Source organism: Leptidea sinapis, chromosome 1, assembly GCF_905404315.1.
Source record: "Leptidea sinapis chromosome 1, ilLepSina1.1, whole genome shotgun sequence".
Classification (NCBI taxonomy): domain Eukaryota; kingdom Metazoa; phylum Arthropoda; class Insecta; order Lepidoptera; family Pieridae; genus Leptidea; species Leptidea sinapis.
The window spans coordinates 8,002,297-8,025,926 of NC_066265.1; the positions used below are offsets into that span (position 1 = coordinate 8,002,297).

General features: G+C 32.8%; 1 protein-coding gene and 1 long non-coding RNA gene across 2 annotated transcripts in view; one reads left to right on the forward strand and one right to left on the reverse strand.

The window, feature by feature from the left end:
* Nucleotides 1-23,630, forward strand: part of LOC126969339 (neuropeptide SIFamide receptor-like) — a 150,688-nt gene that overhangs the window by 109,513 nt on the left and 17,545 nt on the right. The window lies entirely within an intron of this gene.
* LOC126972358 (uncharacterized) lies at nt 20,589-22,241 on the reverse strand. Its single transcript, XR_007731129.1, has 2 exons — nt 22,198-22,241; nt 20,589-21,179 (listed from the first exon to the last, which is right to left on the reverse strand). It is a non-coding gene; the product is annotated as an uncharacterized LOC126972358 (long non-coding RNA).

Genomic DNA, 23,630 nt, shown 5'->3' on the forward strand with positions numbered 1-23,630 from the left:
GTTGACTTTAGGAGCATTATCAGATGGAAATTTTACAGAGTAATTAATACCCAATAATCATATACAGGCTGTCCCAAAGTTATGGGACATGAAGGTAAAGTACCTTAAATATTGTAGATAGGGTATTTTACTGAAAGAAGACTTTATGTTATTTTTAAAAGTTAGTAATTCTGCATTCAAAGATTTTTCTAAAAATTACTTGCCTCGTCTGGGACTCGAACCGACTTTAATGAAAAAAAAAAACCCCTACTTTTATGATGCCAATCGAAAGAATGGCTAAAAACTAATAACTCTTCTTAAGTAACATAGTATTTTAAAAAAAGTAGAGGTACTATCATTCCATAGATAGCATTGATTATTCGTAAATAAGTACCCACTTCATAATTAAAATACTTTATAGCATAGTTTTTTTTTATTTTAAAAGCGATACGAGATAGTCCCATAAGTTTGGGACATCCTGTATATTAAAAATTTATTTCGTACTACCTGATATCCTGCGACGTCGTTGCGTACATTTTTTTAATCTTGGGTTACATTATTGGACTTTTAAGGGGATCTCTAAGTTTTTTGAAAATGTAATATAGCCTTTGTCACCCAAGGATAGTGCAGCTTCCCAACAGTGAAAGAATTTTGCAAACCGATCCTATTAATAGAGATTTCGGACCCTATTAAGTTCCCTAGAAAAGATTTGACTGTTTGTTTGTTTGCATTGAAACAAACAAACAGTCAAATCTTCCCTCTTTATAATCTTCCTGTCCTGATGTTTGTTTCCAGTGAACTCCTAAACTAATGAACTGATTTAAATGGGGATTACTTCATGGAGTGCAGTTTCGTCGAACTTGAGAGATAGGGTAGTTTTTATTTCGATTTGGGACCCATAATTACTTTTATTTCCTATATTTGTTTTGTGTGGACATATTTTCTATGAGATAATTTAGTGACGCACGGTTTGACAGTTACGCTGTGAAACAATTTCATTATAACAGCACGAAGCATTGTTTACGAAATAATTCTCGATGTTTTGAAATATTATTGACAAATTCCTATAAAACAGTATTTTTTTATTATCTACAGAACAACGTCTGTCGGGTCAGCTAGTATTTTATAAAATTTGATCGAGCACTTTATGTCTTAATATGTCAAAAGTTGGCAATACGTCATCAAAGGATTGACGATTTTGAATGTTGGTGTCAAATATTAAGTTCGTAAAGATTAAGTGCTATAAATGATTTAATTGTTATTAATTATAATGGGTTGAAGTCATTAATTTGACATATTACAGTAACAAATTGTTAAGATAATTTTTAATAATAATTACCAGATAATATTAATAAAAATTACTTTTACCGTAACATATTTATGAATGGCTGAGGTTAAAGTGAGCCTATTGAATGAGCTTATTAAAAACATAATGTGAACCATAATAAAATAAAAATTGCACATGATTTCAATCAATTAAAAAATAATTAAGAAGTTTAAAGTGAGAAAAAAGAATATTGCCAGACCCCTTCATCGAACGTACAATCATATATTTTCAAATGAAACTGCAATTAGAGTGCAATATAATATGAAAAATTATAATAATTATTTGATGCAATACAAAAATATCTCATTTATATTGTATCGCTAAAGAAGAGACAATACTTTATTTCAATTTCTGAATGTGCTCGTCCGCGCAAAGTTAATTTCAAAAACTATTTTTTTTTAAAACCTTATAATTGCCATGTTGCTTACTATTTACGAAAACTTTATCCAACTAGTATTGCAAAAATAAATATTAAAAGTAAAAGTCACAAATTTTTCAAATGAATCTCAGCTAAATATTATAATATGCTTTCGAAAATTAATGTACAAACTAAAAAAAAATCACACATTTTCTGGCCTCTCGCGAAATGTTAATAATGATTAGCTGTGCTTGTGAGCTTGTACTGTAGTAGTAGCTTGTAATGTACACAGATCAAGTTACGATTTAATGAAAGTGAACTTACAACAAGAACTTGAGGTGACATCTCGCCAATCAACTTCAGTATGTTCAAACGACACCTATACACCTATTTATATACATTTATAAACGCGCCATAGACTTATGCAAACAATAGACAAGTAATTAGAATTTTCCTTGATTCTATTAGGTAATTGATAATTATTTCTCTTTTTTACATTGTTTACGTCGTTCATCGAACTTTGAGTAGGTTTATTGTACTTGTATAATTTATGATAGTTCATTGTGAAAAAGAAAAACCTCACGATATTAACAAGTTTTTTATGTACTATCGGAATTATATTGTTGATAATAGTCATTTTATTTTACACAGATTTTCAATTTTTTTATTAACTAATCAAAGTGTCGGAATCGAGGAAGGGTTTAGTAGAGAAATAAGGGGAATGAGACGGACGGTTTCTTCTTCCACAGGCAAAAATCTTTCGTTGGGAATGCATCTGCAGTTTATAGTCCGAATGCAATTTATGTAATACAATGCCTTCATAAACATTACTTGTAAAAAAACCAAGTCTTGGAACTCAGTTCTTCTACCGAAAAAAAATATGAGATCCATTTGATACCAAGTCGGTCAATTTATTCAGTCCCTACTTAAGGGAACACCCTATTAAGTTATTTTGTAATTAGTGAACCTAACAACAACTTATAGTGACCATATCAATATTAAAAATCTTTTATGTTTTTCAATAAATACATTATCTTGGCCAACGCATGAAAACACGATTTCACCATTTTTTTAGAAACACCATGTATCTGTCAAGTAATTTAATAAATAAGATTGTTAAGTGGGATGGTCAAGTCATTCTATTAATTTAAAACATAAAATTTTTATATTGGTATGGTATAATACTAAACAGAAGAACGATAAAGAACTTAGCACTGTTAATGGCCAATAATGAAGTAATATAATTTCTTTTATGTGAGAAGAAGTCTTTGGGGTTCATCAGCACAAAAACTCATAACAGAGTTATTCAATTTCTAACCAATTTGACAGGTGACCCAAAGTCTGGTACGTACCTCTGTCACATGATAAGTTTGGCCATACAGAGAGGTAACGTTGTCAGCTTCAAGAGCACTTTACCAGCCAACAGCGTTCTTAAATTAATTTTATTACATTATCTAAGTTTTATTTTATAATTTTTTACATAAATATAGTGTTATTAACTATTAAGTCATATGTAACTAATATTAATTATTTAATGAATTATTTTTCTTGTGAATAAATAAAGAAAAATCCAACTAATTTGACCCTCAAGAGACAGTTATAATACCACATTGAATATAAGAAGAATTTACTTATGAATTTACACTAACACAGTGGCCCTGCTGGCATTCAGTCAATGTCACAATAAAGGTTACCCTTATACTTGTATTAACTCGGTCATGAGCAGCTTATTAAAGGATTGATTAAATATTAAGGCTGAGTTGCACCAACAAATTTTAGCAATAACAAACATGTTAAAGTACCGGTTAAGCAAAATATGTGGTGCACTTATTGACAATTTTTAGATGACGTCATACCTTTAACTGCTAACCCTAACCGTCCAAATTTCGCCGGATAAAGCTATTGTAAATGTTTAATAGCATCTTGTCAAAAGTTTGATAGTTGATAATAAAAATACGTTTACTTACTCGTCAGTCAAATGGTTTTAGTTGAAACTGGGACATTGAGGATATCTATGTATGCCCTGTGCTTTCCCGTGGCATAAAAAGGAATAGGGGAGTCCTAGGGTGTCGTGATAGGCGACTAAGGGCATACCAGTTGGAGGCTTCTTTGCACAGGATGCCGGATAGATTATGGGCCCCACAACAGCGCCTTTTTCTGCCGTGCACCAGTAATGTGTAAGCATTATTGTGTTTCGGTCTGACGGGCGCCGTAGCTAGTGAAATTACTGGGCAATTGACACTTAACATCTTTTGTCTCAAGGTGACGAGCGCAATTTTAGTGCGGCTCAGAATTTTTGGTTTTTTCAAGAATCCTGAGCAGCACTGTATTTTAATGGGCAGGGCGTATTAATTACCATCAGCTGAACGCCCTGCTCACCTCGTCCCTTATTATCATAAAAAATATCCATTACAATGTTTAACCGCTCTTCACAATACGTGAATACTTACTAAGACTGCTTAAGTCAATGTTACTTAACTATAAAAGTTATATAATGGTAATGGATATAGTAAAAATAAGAAAACAATTATAACAGAAATAAATAATCCATTAACATTTTCAGCAAACGAAACATTATAATACTTAAAATTAAATTATAGGTACATTTATAATAATATCAACCATCTTGCTATATACGTTACTTAAAATACTTGAGATATTTAATGGAAGCCAGTAAAGTTATGACTCAACTTCTGCGTATTGGTTTTCTATGAGATTTTCAATATTGATTTCAATGAAGAAATTTAATCCAAGTATTGGAAAGCCTCGCAGTAATTTTATTAGGCCTCGCTTATAAACCACTTTGACTGGACTTCTTCAATAAGAATAATTATCTGATTGTAGGCAGTATCTAAGAAGACAGGACGAGATAATATTAATTGTGACAGTGATCACGACCATCATGTTCACGAAGCATTACACATACAATGAGTTCAAGCTCTAAAGGTTGATGCATCCAATATACGATAATTTATATTTATACATTTAATTCTTTATTACTTTTCATGAAATAATTTATATTACTTAAGCACGACTGGTATTTTGGATGCAGCACCTTACAAACTAATTTGTTATGTATATTACAGCCATTGTAAAATACTCTATTTAATTGAAAAGAGTGGCCGTTGAGTTTCTTGGTTTTTGTTTATGCAAATATAAACTTTGACTTTGACGTTGGATGTTCTTCTCAAGAGGTCAACTTTATACGAACATATTGTAAATTCAGTAATTTAAAAGAAATATTTGTAGTGGCTATTCACAAGCGCCTAGTTTAAGTCCATTTGACTTTGAAAGACAACAAAATATATGAATGTTTTTTTTAACGTTTTAAATGAAAAAATGAAATTTTTTAGATATTATACTGGGATTTATTCGTAAGCTTTTATGCTTCGTGTATTCGTGTTCATTTATGTTGATTTTTGTTTGTTTTTCACATTTTTTTTCTGGTTGGGTTTAAGGCTTTGCAGCATGCCATTTTGAATCGTAAATCGCATATATATATTATATGTGTTCATACATTTTCGAACTACAGATCTGTAAGTTATGCATAGACTTAACAAATTCTAAAAAGGGTAAATTTTATAAGTAATTTTGTGGTAGCATATTTTGGTTACGATTATTAAGAGACTCCATACAACATAATGCCTAATGTAAATTTTTTACTCAGGTGATGTTAGTAATGAAGGAAGGTATTAATTCTAAATTATAATCCACGGGATGTTGAGGCATTTCATTTATGTATTTCTTTAAAAACTTTTTAATGAAACGGCTTGCAGTGTGTCTTTTGCATACATTTTAAAATTTGATTTGTTAGGGTCAGTCCATCTACAGGTTCTACTTTACAGTTGATAACTTGCTCAACCCCAATGTTTGCATATTAGGAAATTGACTTGAGATGTCGCTCTTTCAAATCTAAACAATTTGTTTTTTAAGTGCTTTTAAAAATAACAAATTGTTTAGAATTTACGATCACATTGTCTCAATTGGTAAGACCAATCGGACGGAGCCTGAGAGGCGGATTCGAGACCCGCATAATTCGTAAATTTTGGTTGCAAAATTAATTTGCATAACAAAGTAAACTAACAGTACCAGTAACCACTCTAATTGATTTCTAAGCCCTTGCCAAATTAAAAACCTCGAGAGCATCTAAATGTGATTACCCAAATGGGGCAAGAATATTTGATTACCCTTGAGAGCCAGCATTAAATAAGCCTAGGTTCTCGACGATAACCCACATTCTGCATTAGCAACGGGTATCTAGGTTACAGGGCGCCGGAGGTAAACAACTTAGAAAAACGCATTTCTTTTGCGCTCCGACGGATTATCGATGCTAAGGTAACATGCCGCCTTCTATGGAACATTTTTATGTTGCGTAAACAACTATTATAAATCTAGATATAGAAACAAGTTTATATAAATTATGCGTACAGATAGAGCCTCTTGCTGATAGGCAACGCATGACAACAGGCTAGATTTATTACTTTAATGTGCATGACAAGCCACGTCTTACACATAGAGTTTAACAGTTCACCGCTATTTTTCTCGACGTGTTCACAGCTTGCACAGTCTATCTAGATGTTTAAATTATCTAAGTAAACAAGTGTGAATATTTAACGTATCATTTACAACAATTTTGTCTTTCAGATTTTTTTATTATTTTGTTTTAAGAAAATATATATTATAATTCTGAAATTTCAATTTAAATTTGCTTTAAATAATGAGAATTGTTTCTTTATTTTGCATGAAAAAAAAACACAAAATTTAAGCGGCGTCATTTATTCTAAGTATTTTTTTACGATTAATATACTTTGATACATTCAATTTGTTACATTCTTAGGTTAGAAGAGCAGTGGAGAGTGTAGTAAATGGCTGTTTATGGGGTCGTAGAATGAGCTGACGTGGGAGACTGCGATTGGTGCGTGATGGATGACCGGCGTGTGGTGGATGCCCACGATTGGTGCGTGGTACAGCGACACCACTATCGGCTTTGAGCTGGCTGTCGAGAGCACGGCCAGAACTGCTAACTGCAACAAAAAGCATTGATAATGTTTTATTATCATAACAAAACCTTTATTTATTTACGGTGTGTGTGGATGATGCAGCTACTGTACTCAATAACTTTTGTATTAATTTACATTTACTTTTTTGACTTACTCGTGTAAGACATTGACTATTTGACGTTTGAGTGTGTTTGTTGCATCACTTTACATATTATATTGTAATTGAAATGATTTGTTAATATATGAAAATGTAAATCTTAATATAAAAGAGTGGCAATGAGTTTATTGCTACTTCTTTTCATGAGCTCAACCCTTTACGAAGTAGCGGTAGATTCAATAACAAAAATATTTTTTTGTCATTCATAAGTGTCATTTCCATGAATAAAGTAATAATAATAAAATATTTTATTTGCAGCTAAAAAATGTGTAATTAACAAAAGTAAACTTACCAAAACAAAATATATTACAGCTTAAAAGTAAAATGAAACTTAAACATAATAGAAATAAAAGAAGCTCAAACATCAGCTGCAAATAGGCACAAGCTCGGCATATGCTGACACACATCATGTATGTCCAGCGCCGATCTTCCGCTTGAGCCATTCTGTGACCTTGAAGCTGTCCCAATACGAATGTACGCTATGATTTTTATAATTTTTAATTTTGTTGTGAATTATACGGTTTCATTTGCGACTTTCTCAGTGTAACCAGTATCGAACCGATGGTTGCTTGCTCTGTGGTCTTCAAGCGTCCTCAAGCGTCAACCAACTGTCTAGGTGACAGATGACACTGTCAACTGTCAAAATAATTACAGGACTTCTAGAGCCACATTATATCAACAAACAATTATTGTCAACTAATATGTTATTCATTTTATATTGTGCATTAGGCTTACAATTATTTTGAACTAAAAAATACCTACGACATTATTTTGCAGTGTAATACAATCAAAACCAAAATGATAATAAAAATACTAGCACCATACAAAGAATAAGTACCTACTAGATAAATATATTATTAAAATGAACTATGATTAGAGAATGAAAATAGATAAAAGTGATTTTGATTTGATTTGATTTATCGATTCATAAGGGTTACTATAATATTAATGACTTTCTTAATGATACTACAGATTGGGAATGGAGCGACCACACTGAATGGCTATTAAAAAAGAAGAAGCCTTTACATTGCGTTTACGAATCAGACATTCAAAATATTATTTTGTTAAACAGGTGCCATATATAAATAAATGATAGTTTCAATTAAAGAATTTTAATAAATAAATAATATATATTATGTAGTATATAAAATAAATAATATATGAATAGTAAATTTTTGTTGGGATGGGATAGAGTGTTAAACTCAAAACGCGTCAGGACACGTGGACTGATCGAAAATTCGTAAGAGAATCGTTGAAATAACAAATGAAAGTCAATTTTTCTTGATGTTTTCGTTACATTTTATATTTAATATAAATTGTAATTTGTGAACGATAGCACAATGAATTAATATTGTATTTAACCAAATAAACCTTACTATTATACTGATAAATAAAGCAATTCGTGCGAAATTATTCTCTAAACATTTCAAAATATTCAAAAATGCACAACGTTCATGTTCAAGTTATCACTTCTGCCAGCAGTCCCAGAGTGCAACCCTAATGATAAAATCCCACTTCTCAGAATAAGTTTTAAGAATTAGGTTCATTAAAAATTAATTCCATTTGGATTTCACTCACCAGTCCAATAAAATATTTCGATGCCATTTTAAAGTAAACCAAGTTAGCTTCAAAGTTTGACTAACAAATTCACTAAGGATCTGTCAATTTATAGTTAACTTGCTCCAATGTGAATTAATTTGCGTCCCATCTCAGATTCGTAAATGGTAAGGAATGTACGGCTTAATGAATACCAAAACATATGTTTACGTTTTAGCTGGAAATCTTTGGCGAGTACTTAAGGCGTGTTCAGCGCATTCATAAGATTTTCCTGTTCAATTTTTTGTCGTTTTAATTGGGCCGTTTAAATGAGTAATTATATAGTTATTTATCATTAAACTTTGTTGCTGAATAGTGATAAGTTGGAGCCAGAGAGAGGATCATTTTTTTTATTTTATACGTCATTAAAATTAGGCCACTTATATTGAGGATTGGTCTCCGCTAAGCTTCAACTAGATACCGCACTACCTAAGTAAAATAGCTTTTTAACGGCAACTATTAGGTGCTTGTGTGCGTTGTATCCTGACACTGAATGGTATCTTTAAAATTTCGTAACATATGCTTCGTGTTATTTTAAATTGAATTTAATAAAATACAAAATACTTACTGACGATATTTGATCCCAGTGTCTTTCTTATTTCTTGTAGTATTATATCTACAAAGTTTTACTACGCAACCCGGCATTTAGTTTCATTTGCAAAGCTTAAGAGAACATGTGGCACGTCAACGTCACACATTGTTCGAGACTGGCTTGAGTACCCCCATTTGTGCGTAGTATTAGTTGGTGCACTTTGCGGCTACACCTGCGGTATCTAGTTAGGGCGCAGCGGAGACCAATCCTTAATCTAAGTTAGACCATTTACTAATGTGCGCGAAAGCCTTTGCGTTAATTATTATTGCCTGCTTGTGAATGCTTGAATTTTATAACGTTATTTCTGAGTAACCATGAGCTATTGCTAAGTTACCAAGCTTAGAAAAAGTACGTTGCACGTACTTTTGCAAGTCGAATATTCTCCACGTAAGCGACAATACCAGAACCGCACATTGCTTTCGTTTGCTCTACTATCCTCTCCAAACACAGCATTGATATATCGATATGTTTCTACTGTGTTTGCTTTACGCCAGATTTTGTTTCCAAAAAATAATCTTATTTTCATATCCAATATCTGTACTTTTAAAGCCGAATTAACAAAAACAAATCTAGAATGTTCTAGCTGTTGCTTCACAGCTTTGATTTCTCAAATTATCTAGAGGTTTTTTAGTAATGGAAATTTAGAACTTAGCAGAAATTTCTAACATTAATGCTTAGCAACTCCACTCACGCATGACGTGTCTCCGGGGATGAAAATGATCTCATATTTTCAGCCGAAAGACGTTCAGTGAAGCATCAAGGCCTCCACTAAAGATCTCCCTGTCTTGTGCTGCCCTCATCCAACTTAATACAGCTGTCTTGATCAGATCAGCAGTCAGTTTAAGGGGGGGGGGGGGGCTCCAACCTTCACGACTTATAGTAGTGGTGGTAGGTGTTCTTCTTGATGCGATTCATCTATCAAATATGTCATGTATATATTTCGCATAGCTTTCAGGCTCCTTTGCACAGGATGCCGGCTAGATTATGGGTACCGTAACGGCGCCTATTTCTGCCGTGAAGCAGTAATATGTAAGCATTACTGTGTTTCGATCTGAAGGGCGCCGTAGCTAGTGAAATTACTGGAATAATGAGACTGGACATCTTTTGTCTCAAGGTGACGAGCGCAGTTGTATTCATTCAGTCGGAATTACCATCTCAAGACCTACATTCTCGTTGAAGTACTTCGCCATTAAAAGTCTATGAATGTATAAATAATTTAACGTAAACGTTGACATAAATTTCGCAATAAATTATTGCCAATTTTGTTTACTGGTGATGAAGTTTGTGAATAATCGGTGTTTGTGATCATGTCTATTTGAGTTAGATTTGACAAATTGTTTAGATTTGAAAGAGTGACATCTCAAGTCAATTTACTAATATGCAAATATTGGGGATGAGCAGGCTATCAACTGTAAAGTAGATCTTGTAGATGGAGCCACAATCTTAGAATTGAACAAGACATACAATATTTATCAACGATACGTTACTCGAACGGTTGGCTGAGTGGAAAGAGCGATCGCACAGAACGCGAGAGGTCGCGGATTCGAGTCCCGCATCGTGCATACATTTTGTTTTCAAAATTAATTTGTGTAATTAGCCCCAGAAGTGCGGCTTATCAATTTAAAAAATTACAAATTGCTTGGTTGAGTTTTATAAATTTTTGTCAAGAACTGCTTATACGACCTTTATGAGAATTTGTTTGTATTTACATCATTATTACCTAATGTAGACGATATAATAATATGTAAGTAATGACTATATTCGCATTAAATTCGTTTCTACGCATCTTTGAGGGATCATAATTTCATGATTGGTCTGAAAACATAATATACAAACGAACAAACTTATATTATATTATATATCTTGAATTATGTGTTCATGAATAAAAAAATAAGCTGTGTATACTTTCCGTAATAACTTCCATTTCTTATTATTATAAGAAATAAATTCCAATGTGTCTTTATACTTCATTCGTTGTGTGTGCTTAAATATTGTCGTGATTATACTCTGATCCAGGTAATGTGAGCCTGTCATTTAATGTAGTGTCATTTTTATTTATAAAAAGAATAATGAATGTTAGAACAAATGAGATCAAGAGTACAAATTGTTAAACTTGTAAGAAAAATGTTCGACTAACTAAATTCGTAAAACGGGATTTTGTGCATTTTTTGATACGGCCATTTTGAATAATTCATTGTTTCATGTTATCATCAGTCTTGTCGAAAACTAATAAAAAAAACAACGTTAAAAAAACCGTCTTCAAAAACTCAAAAGTATATAATATCTTAATAATGATTTAATTTAATACACCTCTTATGCAAATCTAATACCTTTAATATTAATAAAATATTATTTCTATGTATTATTTATTGATAGAGCTTTAGTCGGTGCGAAGCCTAAACAAAATAAATTTAATAAACTAAAGAATCACAAAAATCCGATCATAAATCTCAGTACAAAAATAAAAATAAACTATCAATGGAATTGATAACCTCCTCCTTTTTGAAGTCGGTTTAAAAAGTTCAAGATAGTGTGTATATGTAGAGACTCCACTATCAGTATAGTATGTGTATCAAATTTGTATGAAAGCGTGTCTTAGAAAGTCAAGAAGCAGACCAGAGATTTTGGCAGGTTGCAGGACTTGAAATATGTTGATACCTGAATTTTCAATTGAATGACTGCGTGGAGGCACATAACGTTATGTACTTAGTCCGGCCATAAACAATGTAACAATTAAAAATAAACAAAATATTATATTCGAATTTGGAATCTGTCATTTTTATATGATTGTTCATTGATTTTTCTCATTTTCGCGCCAATACATACAATATTTGGCGATATTAAAATACAATATTTTAAAATATTAATATTACTACTGAAGGATGATAGCAAGCAGTTGCTGACGCTCGACGTGGACATGGCGTCTTTCTATTATTATTGCTCTCTGTAATTTTTTTTGAATAAATGAAATCTTGAATATAAACAAAAGCATCGGAGGTATTTCGTTTATTAGCCTAATTGGTTACGCTTAGTGTACGGCGATGATTGGGAGAGCTTTGACTGGGGCATGATGAACAATGGAGCTGCTGTGGGCGATCGCTGATGGGGCAGTCTTGACAACGACTGGGGCGGCGTGGACGACTGGGGCAGCGTGGACAACTGGGACGGCGTGGACAACTGGGGCGGAGTGCACAGCGACAACTGGAGCGTGGACAACTGGAGTGTGCACGGCGTGGACGACTGGTGAGCCGTGGTTCACGAGCTGGCTGCTCTTGGTGATGGTGGTCTTGGCAGCAACGACTGGCACAGCAGTGTGCACCAAGGGTGTGTGGACGGCAGCCACCACGGGAGCGTGGTGAGCCAGTAGGACTCCGGGAGCGGCGGCAGCGCATGCCACGAAAGCAACGAATACGATCTGGAAATATATATTCTATTATTCCATGCTGGCTTTTTTTCTTATAAATATCTATATATATTATAAGACTAGGATTTTTTTCTAGGATGATTTATGCAGGAACTGAAAAGCTGTACCAAAAGCATCCGTTTCATCCAGAATCGTTGGTATTAACAATGAAACGTAATGATTACTAACATAATAAAAAAACATAATAATAAAAGGAATAAAATGCGAGTTTGGTAAAAAAAAGGTAATATAAGTTTTAAATCAAACATTTACAGTGGTGTTTGGCCTGCAAAGTATCCAATGTAAAAGTTCAGTTGCTATTACAAGAGTATTAATTATTAAAAAAATATGTACCTGCCTTATACACAAATGATCTTAAAATTTAAATAACGAGGCGATTATTTACTCCCTCAAAGATAAATTTAATTACAGCGTTTATACTCTTTAAGAGAACGGAAATATTTTAAGTTCTTATTATTCAAATTGTTTAAAAAGTTTACAAAATTTGGAACTCTCATCAACATTGTGATAAGATATTTTATTTCAGGCTCAACTGAATAAATTTTGTTAAAAAAGATGAATGATAATTATTTTGAACAGGTGTATTTAACATTGATTGGATTATACAAGAATTTTTTATTATAAATATTTGTGAACTGAACTCTGTTCTTAACGAACATTTGGACATAGAATTAATACTCATACGAAATTATATTTTATATCAAAAAGATTATGTATGAGTCACAATTCACGATCCAATCGGGGATGTAACTGAAAATATCTATTTTAGATCATGACTACCAAAAATAAGATCATTTCACCAGTAAAATAAATAAATTTGATCATCAGAAAGGTTTGAACAAAAGATTCAGTAGGTTTATTTCTAATAAAGATAATCATAATTAAATGAATCTGGCCTGTTCGTAATGTTCTATAATCATATAAGCACAGGACACGTAGTACCAACACAAATAAAAGAACTTTTCATACTACTTAACTAAGGGACATCAGATAAGCGAAATGTTAGTCCTTAAATGTTGAAAATTAGCAAAAATAGAGAATAATGAAAGGGGAAAAGGAGGGCTAATGCCCTAACTAGAGTACACATCTCGGAAACAGAAGAAAAACTAACTTTAACAGATTAAATTAAGGAAATAATACTTTAACTTCTAACAAACATACACTACATTTCAATGTACCATTATTATATTTTAAATATAAAAAGGAGACTTTTTAATACTTTATTATGCTACTATGCAAGTAGACAGAAATAATTTAAATTTTAAAGATACTTTTAGCTATGCGTTGAAAAATGTCTTAAGTATAAATACGCTGTTTTAGTTGTCTATATGCAATAAAAACTCGATTGGACTTCGAGAAACCGCGTCAAAAATATTCACTTTTAAATCAAATTTTTAAATTAACACAATATAAAAACACTCACGAGTTTCTGCATTTTGGTTGTATTAAAACGATGTGGTAGATTTGTATGGATCGGTTGAATATTGCCGAATTATCTAACTAAAGTATCCCGTGGCCCGCTATTTATACCAACTGCCGAAAGTTAAGCATTGTTACACGCAATACGTTCTTGAAGAGCACGTCTCAAGTTCGAACTTTCGTGGAGGTGGTAACTTGAAAATTTAATAAGTTGTTAGCCGCGACACTGCAACTGGCTTTATAAAATATTCGCACTTATATTTTGCTGCCTGACATTTTAATATTTTCATTTTTGAATAATTATGTTTTTAATTTATTTAAAGGAAGTATTTCTCATGTCGTCTGCATATGAGATGTAACAAAGAAATTGAAGCAATACTTAAAGCTAAAATCAATAATTGTATACTTTAAATATCTCAATTTTAAGAAGAAGGTACTATTGTGATTTATCTATGAATAAACTAAAAGTCCTTCTTTCGGGAAATTTATGAAATATAATAAATAAATACTGATTTTTATGAATTTGTTAAAAACATTTCATAGCATCAAAAATTATTTCGTAAAATGTGCTCCATGTTTTTACAATGAAATTGTTGTACAACAGAACTGTCAAACCGTGCGCCAATAAATTCTCTCATAGAAAATACGTCCATCCAAACAGATATTGGGAATAAAAGTAATTATGTGTCCCAAATTGAAATAAAAATAATCCTATCTCTCAAGTTGGACTAAACTGCACTCAATGAGGTAATCGCCATTAAAATCCGTTCAACAGTTTAGGAGTTCACTGGAAACAAACATCAGGACACTGGATGTATATATATAAAGATAATAATTATAAACTTTAACTTTTGATGATGTTTATTTGTGCCATAAACAAAAGAAATATTATATCTATGTTTTAAATACTATGATTACCATAAATTAAAATTATCATTACCTACGGGGAAGCATACCAAGAATACTGGCAGCATTTCCACGTTGGATTTCTAGGCTGATCCGTTGACCGAAATAGCGGTCAGCGCTTGGGTTCCCAGTAGCGCTATTGAAGCGCGTAGATAGTTATTTGTACATTCTCCGCGCCTCTGGACCCCACGGGCCAAGTGTCTCGACATAATCATTAAAGACAGCAACTTAAGTAAATTTTTTATAAAGCTTTTGCTTGCCCGTGCGTTATAAATTGTATCTTTAACTTAAAAAAATCTAGTCTTACAATTAAACAATTTGAATGAAACAGATTTTCTTCCTCCTCTTTCTCTGTCTCTATTTTGTTACTCCTATACGTAAGTATATTCCTACGCTGTGCTCCTGACAGGCCCTTTTGTTGTATTTTTTCTACTTAAATGTATTTTCTTTATGATAATAAGGGACGATGCCAAGGGACGGCAGTGACACCCAGGATTCTTGAAAAATCTCAAATTTCTGAGCGGCACTACAATTGCGCTCAGAAATTTGAGATTTTTCAAGTTTTTACAGTAATTTCACTAGCTACGGCGCCCTTCAGACCACAGTAATGCTTACATATTACTGCTTCACGGCAGAAATAGGTGCCATTGTGGTACCCATAATCTAGCCGGCATCTTGTGTAAACGAGCCGGCCACTGGTATAAATTGAGGGTCTATATTTTTGTAACAGAATCTAACCTGGTGCAAATCAATCCTCTCTCGCTCCCCTATAAAACTGGAGTATTCCAAGTGCGGTGCTCACGTAAAATCCACATCACAACGATCCCCATTCTAACACGATGATAATTAAGTTAAGAGTTTATAGACAATTGCATTAGATTCTAATGACACAATTCACCTAACTCTTATATTTATACGTCTAGGTCTAGATAGATTGGCACAGCTGTGAAATCTTAGAAAAAAAAATAAAGGTTGACGTGTTAACCTCTATTTTAAGCAATGCACGCACACTTACACAAAGTAGTTGTCATGCACACCAAACTAACAAACCTGGCCTGTTTTCATCTGATGTCTAGCAGCAAGAGGCTTTATCTAGACGTATAAATTATCAATGCCTAAACTATTATTGCAATAATTGATAAAATGAATATATATAGCCGCATCCAACAAGCTCGTAATTCTTGGTTTATGACCGGCAAGTCAAGTTATAAGTGCAGAGATCAAGTTTGTGTAAGTAGGCTGATGCCAAGTTCAAGCAGTCAACTTGACTGTTACGTAAATCTTGTACAGCCAGCAATAACACAACGTATTATGTACATACACCGGACTGCAACTTTTTTAACTGACTTCAAAAAACGAAGATTTAGATCAAGGACATTTTTGTATGATTTTTATCATATTAAATAGTGTCGTTTATTAATAGAATTTTTTCATTTGAAAGGGCAAATCTAGATTGTTCTCATGAAAATTATGAAATCCATGATTATTCATCGGAAGCGATGCGTAGTTTCAAAATATGCAAGGCCTACGCAGATAAATAATTCTAGTAAGTTCTTTCACTGCATGGTTTCAGAATGTATTTCATCCTTTCTCTTGTTAAAAGACTGTCGCCCACTTCCTTTGCAATACCAGAGGAATTACAGGAACGAGGAGGAATTTTCTTAAAGTACCTACAGCGTATCAACCTGGAAAGATCACACATGAAAGCTCATTCCGCAGCTTGGAATTACGTGGAAGAAAGTTCCTTAAAAACCACACGGTCGAGGAATGCCACAGTACTTTGTGGCGAATTGTGGGAAGGTGAAGTCCGGCGAATTATTTAAAATTTTATCAACATTGGAAACTTTAAAAGAATAAGAATTGGTGAACAAAGATTTTTTTTTAATAAATTCTCAAGTTTTCCTCCATGGTAACAGTAATGTATAATTTTGCATAATGTCATTAAAATATTGACGAAGTGGAACTGATAAAGAAGACGAAGAAGAGAGAAATGGCCAACGAGACTTGTAAATGTTATTATTTCACGTACTGAAAGTTGTTCAAGGTACCTTGATCTAATCTGGTTATGTGAAAGCTGGGGACCTCCTATGTATAACAGCCATGTTAAATCTTATTGGAATTGTAAATTGTATAGGTCTTATAACAATTTTCATAGGTAAAAAATGTTAAGTACAGTAGACCGAGTAGAGAAGGTATTCACGGGCTATTCTCAGCAACGGTATGTGGCCACATTTGGCACTCCAGGATGATGTGTGTGGATGTCACTGAGTAGAGAGTAAAATACAAACTTTAAATATAGTAAAGCAACAATATATTTAAGAATAAATATTCTCTAGAATCTTTGAAGTCAGTCGTGGTACTTGGGAACAATATAATATATTGAAATATTTTACTTAAGAATCGGTACTTCATAGAGACTATTCCTTTAACAAACTATACCTTATAATGGAAGACCAATCATAAGTTTAAACTAAAGTGGTTTATGTCCAGGACTATACTATTCAATGTGTATAAATATAAAATACATTAAGTAAATTAATACAAACATGTGTTAGTTGATTATTTATAAGATGACAAATATTGAAATTTAATTACTTAACCATAACGACGTTACAATAGGTGACTCAAATATCCGAATAGCATAAACAAGATTCGGCCGAGTATTGTTGATTTGCTCCTAAGAACTGAAGAGTTCCGTTACTTTGTCATAATCAGAACCTACTTAAACTCTCACCAAACTACCTTTGAAGTACATCTTGTCCAAAAAAAGAAAAATCGAAATTGATTGGCGTGATATTGAGTTATTCGTCCATTTGTCAATATATTATTAAATCATATTATTTATATATAACTTAATAATTAATAACACTATTTATATAAAAAGTAATAAAATAAATAATAAAATAACCTATAAAATTAATTAATTACAAATAGTTAATATCATTAAGAACGCTGCCGGCAGGTAAGGTGCCCAGATTATCATAAAAGAAAATAAATTTGGGCATAACGTCTGAACATAGGCTGGGACTAAACATATTAAGCAAATAAGCGATACAAAATTGACTCAAACTTTAACAGCTTTTAATATGATAACAATCATCGTATTGGTAGGATTGCATAAATGTTAAATTAACAAAACTGTTATCTATAATTGAGTTGTTATATTAATAGTTAGGCTCGAGGCTTCTAAGGTCACAGATCTGCCAACTTGTCTTATATTATAATCGCATAGCCTTGGTCTAAGGACAATCAAGTTTTATTTCGTAAGTTGAGCTTACATGAGATACAATGTCAAGTATATATTTAGGTTGCGAAGAATAAGTAGAGCCCTATATTGTATTAATATTCTTGACCTCTTTGTTTCGGGATTATACAAATAGATATAGATTATAGAAATCTATTAATACTAAGGGCTTAAATTACATATTATTATACCTATACAATGATTATTTTGCTATTTTTAACTGAAAATTTGATTGAAATTCGATGAAACGAAAAAATGACAGTAAAAAGAGACACATAAATTGATAAGAGTTAACGTGTGAGAAAATGAGATAGGTAGCATTATACAGTGTTTTGGTACGAGACGATCATAGTTCAAGAAGAGATTGTCTTATGTATGATGCGAGGATACTTTAATATATTCTGAAGTCATGCGCACGACGTATTACTACGTCATAGACACCAGGAGAACATAAATATGGTAGCGGTGATAGTAATGTCTTTCAGAGCGGTTGTAATCATTTGTCATCCTAGCAACATGTACCAGGACTTCATATTATGCAGCTTAGAGGTTCATACACAATGCACATCTTAAAATTATCATACAAGTGCTGACAGTTGTTGTTGTTCTTTGGTGTTCGTGGTTCCCTTTGTACTCCCTCCACTCATGTTAGAACTTAGATAATTTATACGTCTAGATAGACTGTGACAGCTGTGGACTCGTCGATAAAAAAGCGGCTAACTGTCAACCTCTATTTACAACAACGATAGCACACTGAAAAAAGGGACATATGTATCTTGAGTTAAAGTTGTAGCTTTTCACGCGTTGTGTAACAGCAAGAGTATGGCAGAGAACTTAGGGTATTTACATTAACATTTATGTGAGATTATGATTTAAATAAGCTTAAACCGATATAAGTATATACATGTAAAGTAGTTTAAATTATGAAAAAAAAAAACAATAATTATATTTTCTTCATTTTTTCTTAACAGTTAATCTAAAATAACATACTTTGTTAGTTTATATTTGGAGGTATTCACAGTGTGAATAAATAATAACATAAGATATTGTCTGAAGAAAAATAAAAAAAAAACTGTTTCTGATTCCAGCTAAGATTCTCTTCAGTGCTCATTTGGATAAGATAGTCCTTAACCCTTTGCTATGTGTGTCACCGGGGCATGAAAAGAATACGGAAGTCCCAGTGTCGTAAGAGATGACTAAGGGCAACATTTTACCATTTGAAGGCTTCTTTGAATAGGATTTCGGCTAGATTATGGGTGGCGCGATTAATGGCGCTTATTTCTGCTGTGAAGCAGTACTAATATGGAAATATTATTGTGTTTCGGTCTGAAGGGCGCCGTAGCTAGTGAAATTACTGGGCAATGAGACTAAACAGCTTATGTCTAAAGGTGACGAGCGCAATTATTGTAGTGCCGCTCAAAATTTTTGCATTTCTCAAGAATCCTGAGCTGCACTGCATTGTAATGGGCAGGGCGTATCAATTACCATTAGCTGAACGTCCCGCTCGCCTCATTCCTTATCGTCGTAAAAAACTGATACTACATACAATAGTTAAATTATAGTAGTTTCGGTTACCTTTAGAATTATAGAAAATCAAATAATGTTTCGCGCCAAATGAAGAACACAAAATTTAATTTGTGAGGAATGGGAGTGGGGGTTGCTCTAGTTCTAAATATTTTTTAAACACAATTTATTGTCTCTTGCAACCAATTATATTATAAGCGGCACTACATTGTAATGGGCAGGGCGTATCAGTTGCCATCGGCTGAACGTCCTGCTCGTCTCGTCCCTTATTTTCCTCATAAAAAAAAAATTTAACCCCTCCAATGATTTCGTTATAGTATTATTAATAACAGCTATACGAAGATTTTTGGACGTTAATATATCAGAAATTATTTTAATATATACTAGCCGTTGAGTGCGACTTCGTCCGCGTGATACTCGAAATCAGATATCGAAGAACTGACAGGCTGTGACTATTTGATTCACTAAAAGATATATCAACGTTTGTTGCTTATGAAGGTGTTTGCGATAATATTTATTTTTTAAAAAAATTCTTAACCATTTTATTGAAAGAAGCTAAAATAACCATAAAACAAAAATCGTGTGCAACAATTAATTGCACGATTTTGAAATGAAATGGAAATTTTGAGGAAACTTAAAAAATGGTTGGGTCTAGAAATTTCTTGGCTGAAATTTTGTCCAAGAAAACACGTTATTCTATACAAACTTTACAAATCCTATTCTACCAATTAGAGATTGAATTTTTTAAAATCCTTTCTGAGTGCACACCTACATAATTAAAGGAAGGAAAGAGATTGTAGACCCAGCGGTTTCAATTCTGCTTTCATCGATCAGTCAGTCAGTTTCTGATTTTAAATATATGTAATGACTAATGAAATACATGGTTCCAATGTATTCCAATCTTGTAATGGAAAGGGTTCTATGAAATATAAGAAAAATTTCTCACATAGGCTAACATTTTGAATTAGTTAAGGTTCGAAACTATCTGAACTCTCTATTTTTCCAACTTTCTTAGATAAGTAATAATAGTTTAAGATTCAAATAATAATTTAAATTACATCATTTATTTTGGAGAAAATTTATTTAAGCAACAAGTTGTAACAAAAAAGCCTCTTTCATTAAGGTGTCATATAAAATATTTTAACTCATTATTATTCGTCAAACATGTGAACCACTGCTTTGGTATAAATTATACTTAAAAGTTAAAATACTTTATGTAATACCCAATACGTGACGGTATTTAACAAATCAATGGTGGTAAGTGTAGAACGGTATAGATTGGACGTAGGGCACGGTCTCGTGGGTGGTGGAACTGTGATGGGTGATGGCGGAGTCTGGAGTTTTGTAGGAAACCAGGGTCGATGGTAGTACTACCGGGGCGTGCTGTACTGTATACACGGGGTGCGACAGCTCGTGGGTTTGAACCAGAGGCGCGTGGAGGACGTGAGTGGTGCCATGGTCGACGAGTTGGCTGCTGTGGCTTGATGTGGTCTTCGCCAGGAGTGCGGGCTGAACGGGGTGTAGCACGTGGGTGCTGCCGTGGTCCACCGTCTGGCTGCTCGATGTTAGAGTTGTTTTTGCGAGTGGCACGTATCCATTGTTGTACACATAGACTGGAGACGAACTAGCGTACGCCACGCTCGCGATAATAAGCTGAAAAAATAAATTATAAGATAAAAAGGCGTTTAATATGAGATATAATATAACTCTATTTAGATTGCATTATTAATGTTATTCGTCATTCTAATGTGTAACTGTATTTCAGTATTTTAATCTTAATTAACAAATCCTATTTGTCACTTTCATTCGAAATTTAATTACCAATACGTTATGCCATAAGTGAATGGAAAAAGAGATGTAAAAATCATTTTAAGACCGGATATTGAAGTGCCAAGAGCAGTAGTTAAGACTGAATCTAGAACCGCAATTTAGGATCAAAACATAGATGGACATTATGCATTAATAAAGTTAAGTATACAATTTATATTTATTATTTATACACGAATTATCAACCAAAAATATAAAATCTTTTTCGACCATGATAGAAAGAATAAAAATTTATTGCAATATAATCTCAAGGCAACAAATCGGATGATAATCGTTACTAATTTATAAGATGTCTAGAAACAATTGTGTTTATTAAATGGTTATTCATATAAAACGAAGCCAATTTAAAAATTTGGTTGTTGGTCGAATACTTTTAGAATTGGTCAGAAAATACATTGGAATTATCCTTATAAATGATTATGAAATATGGTTAAGATACTTTATTGAAAATATATTAAAAGTTTTTCTGAATTAATAATTAACAAAATTGTTATACATTTTTGGACTCTACATTGTGATTATAATAATAAATTCAGCTATATAAATTCGAGGTTATTATTTTTAATGACAATATGGAACGAGACGAGCGGTGCCGGTTCAGGATTCTTGTAAAACCAAAAAATTCTGAGCGGCACTACAATTGCGCTCCTCACCTTGAGACATAAGATGTTAAGTCTCATTTGCCCAGTAATTTCACTAGCTACGGCGCCCTTCAGACCGATACACAATAATGCTTACACATTAATGCTTCACGGCAGAAAAAGGCGCCATTGTGGTTCCCATAATCTAGCCGGCATCCTGTGCAACACACTAGTTAATTAACTTTAAAAATTTCACAACTTACAATAATTGACTTCATTTTTGGTCCAACAGTATTCAACTGATGGGTAATAAGTTAGTCAGAAGCTTTTTATACTCAGACAAATTTATCAAAAGCAATTGCGTCATTAACAGGGGCGAGTTTTGATTGTACCGCGCTGTACTGGTTATGAAACTGCAAAATTACATCGCGTTTTGTTTCTGTCGTGCGTCAATTATTGTGAATTAGATATTTGCATAAGTGATCTGGTGTTATGAAAGATTGATACGTAGTCCTAGTGCAAACTGACGGACGGATCGTAATCTTAATATCGGCCTATACATATCATTAACTGTCTATATGTTATGCCAATAATTTTGATGAGTGCAAGGTTATATTTTGTTTTTTGCGAGCTGCTCAAATGCCACCTTTATAATTTTTTTTCATTCGCTATTATTTCTAAATCAGGCTCCGTATTCATGTTACACCGAATTAAGTCTCATACTAAAATGATTCGATATCGTATTTGATGGAAATTTTATTAATAACTGATTTCTTTATGATTACTTTTCTTTTAAATAAACTTAATTCAAATATGCTTAAACTATGGGCTTCTGAATCGCCACTATAAATATTTCTTATAAATTACTCAATTATACTATATGTTCGTAAAAAGTTGAGCTCGTGGGAAGAACCTATATAAGAAACTTAACGGCCACTCTTTTCAATCAATAGAGTATTTTACAATGGCTGTATATAAATAACAAATTAGTTTGTAAGGTGCTGCATCCAATATATGAGTCATGTTTAAATAATAAAAAATATTTCATGAAATTTAATAAAGATTTAAATGCATTAATATAAACTATCGTACCTTGGATGCATAATAACTCATTGCTTGTGTAAGAATGCTTCGTGAACATGATGGTCATGATTACTGTCACAATTAGAAATAACATCCAACAAATACAATGATTCAGTAGTAGTAGTAACCGTAAGTAGCACCCGTTCACGAGATGACGCATGGATCAGCCATCGTTCCCTTCGCACATCTTTGAGGGAAGGATCATACTTTAAATAAATGAATTAAAATGATATATTCAAACAAAAAAATAATAATAGATATACAATCGGGTGCTAAGAGGAAAACAAAACTAAAAGATGCCTCAAATCAAGCGTTTAAACTAAAGTGGCAATGGGCTGGACACATTTCCCGACTAACAGACACCATGGATGGACCATTCAGACCACAACATGGAAGGGAACTGTAGGAAAGAGAAATGTGGGCAGAGCGCATAATAAGATGGAGGAAATTTTAGAGATTGGCAGACCTAACTGGTACAAAAAAGGAAAAAATATTAAGGATTCTAGGAGGCATTCACCCTACTGCGATCCAGTTGAAAAATTAGTGAAACATAATCTAAACTAGCATAGCTTATAATGTAAATTATTATAACTAATATACACAAACACTAAAA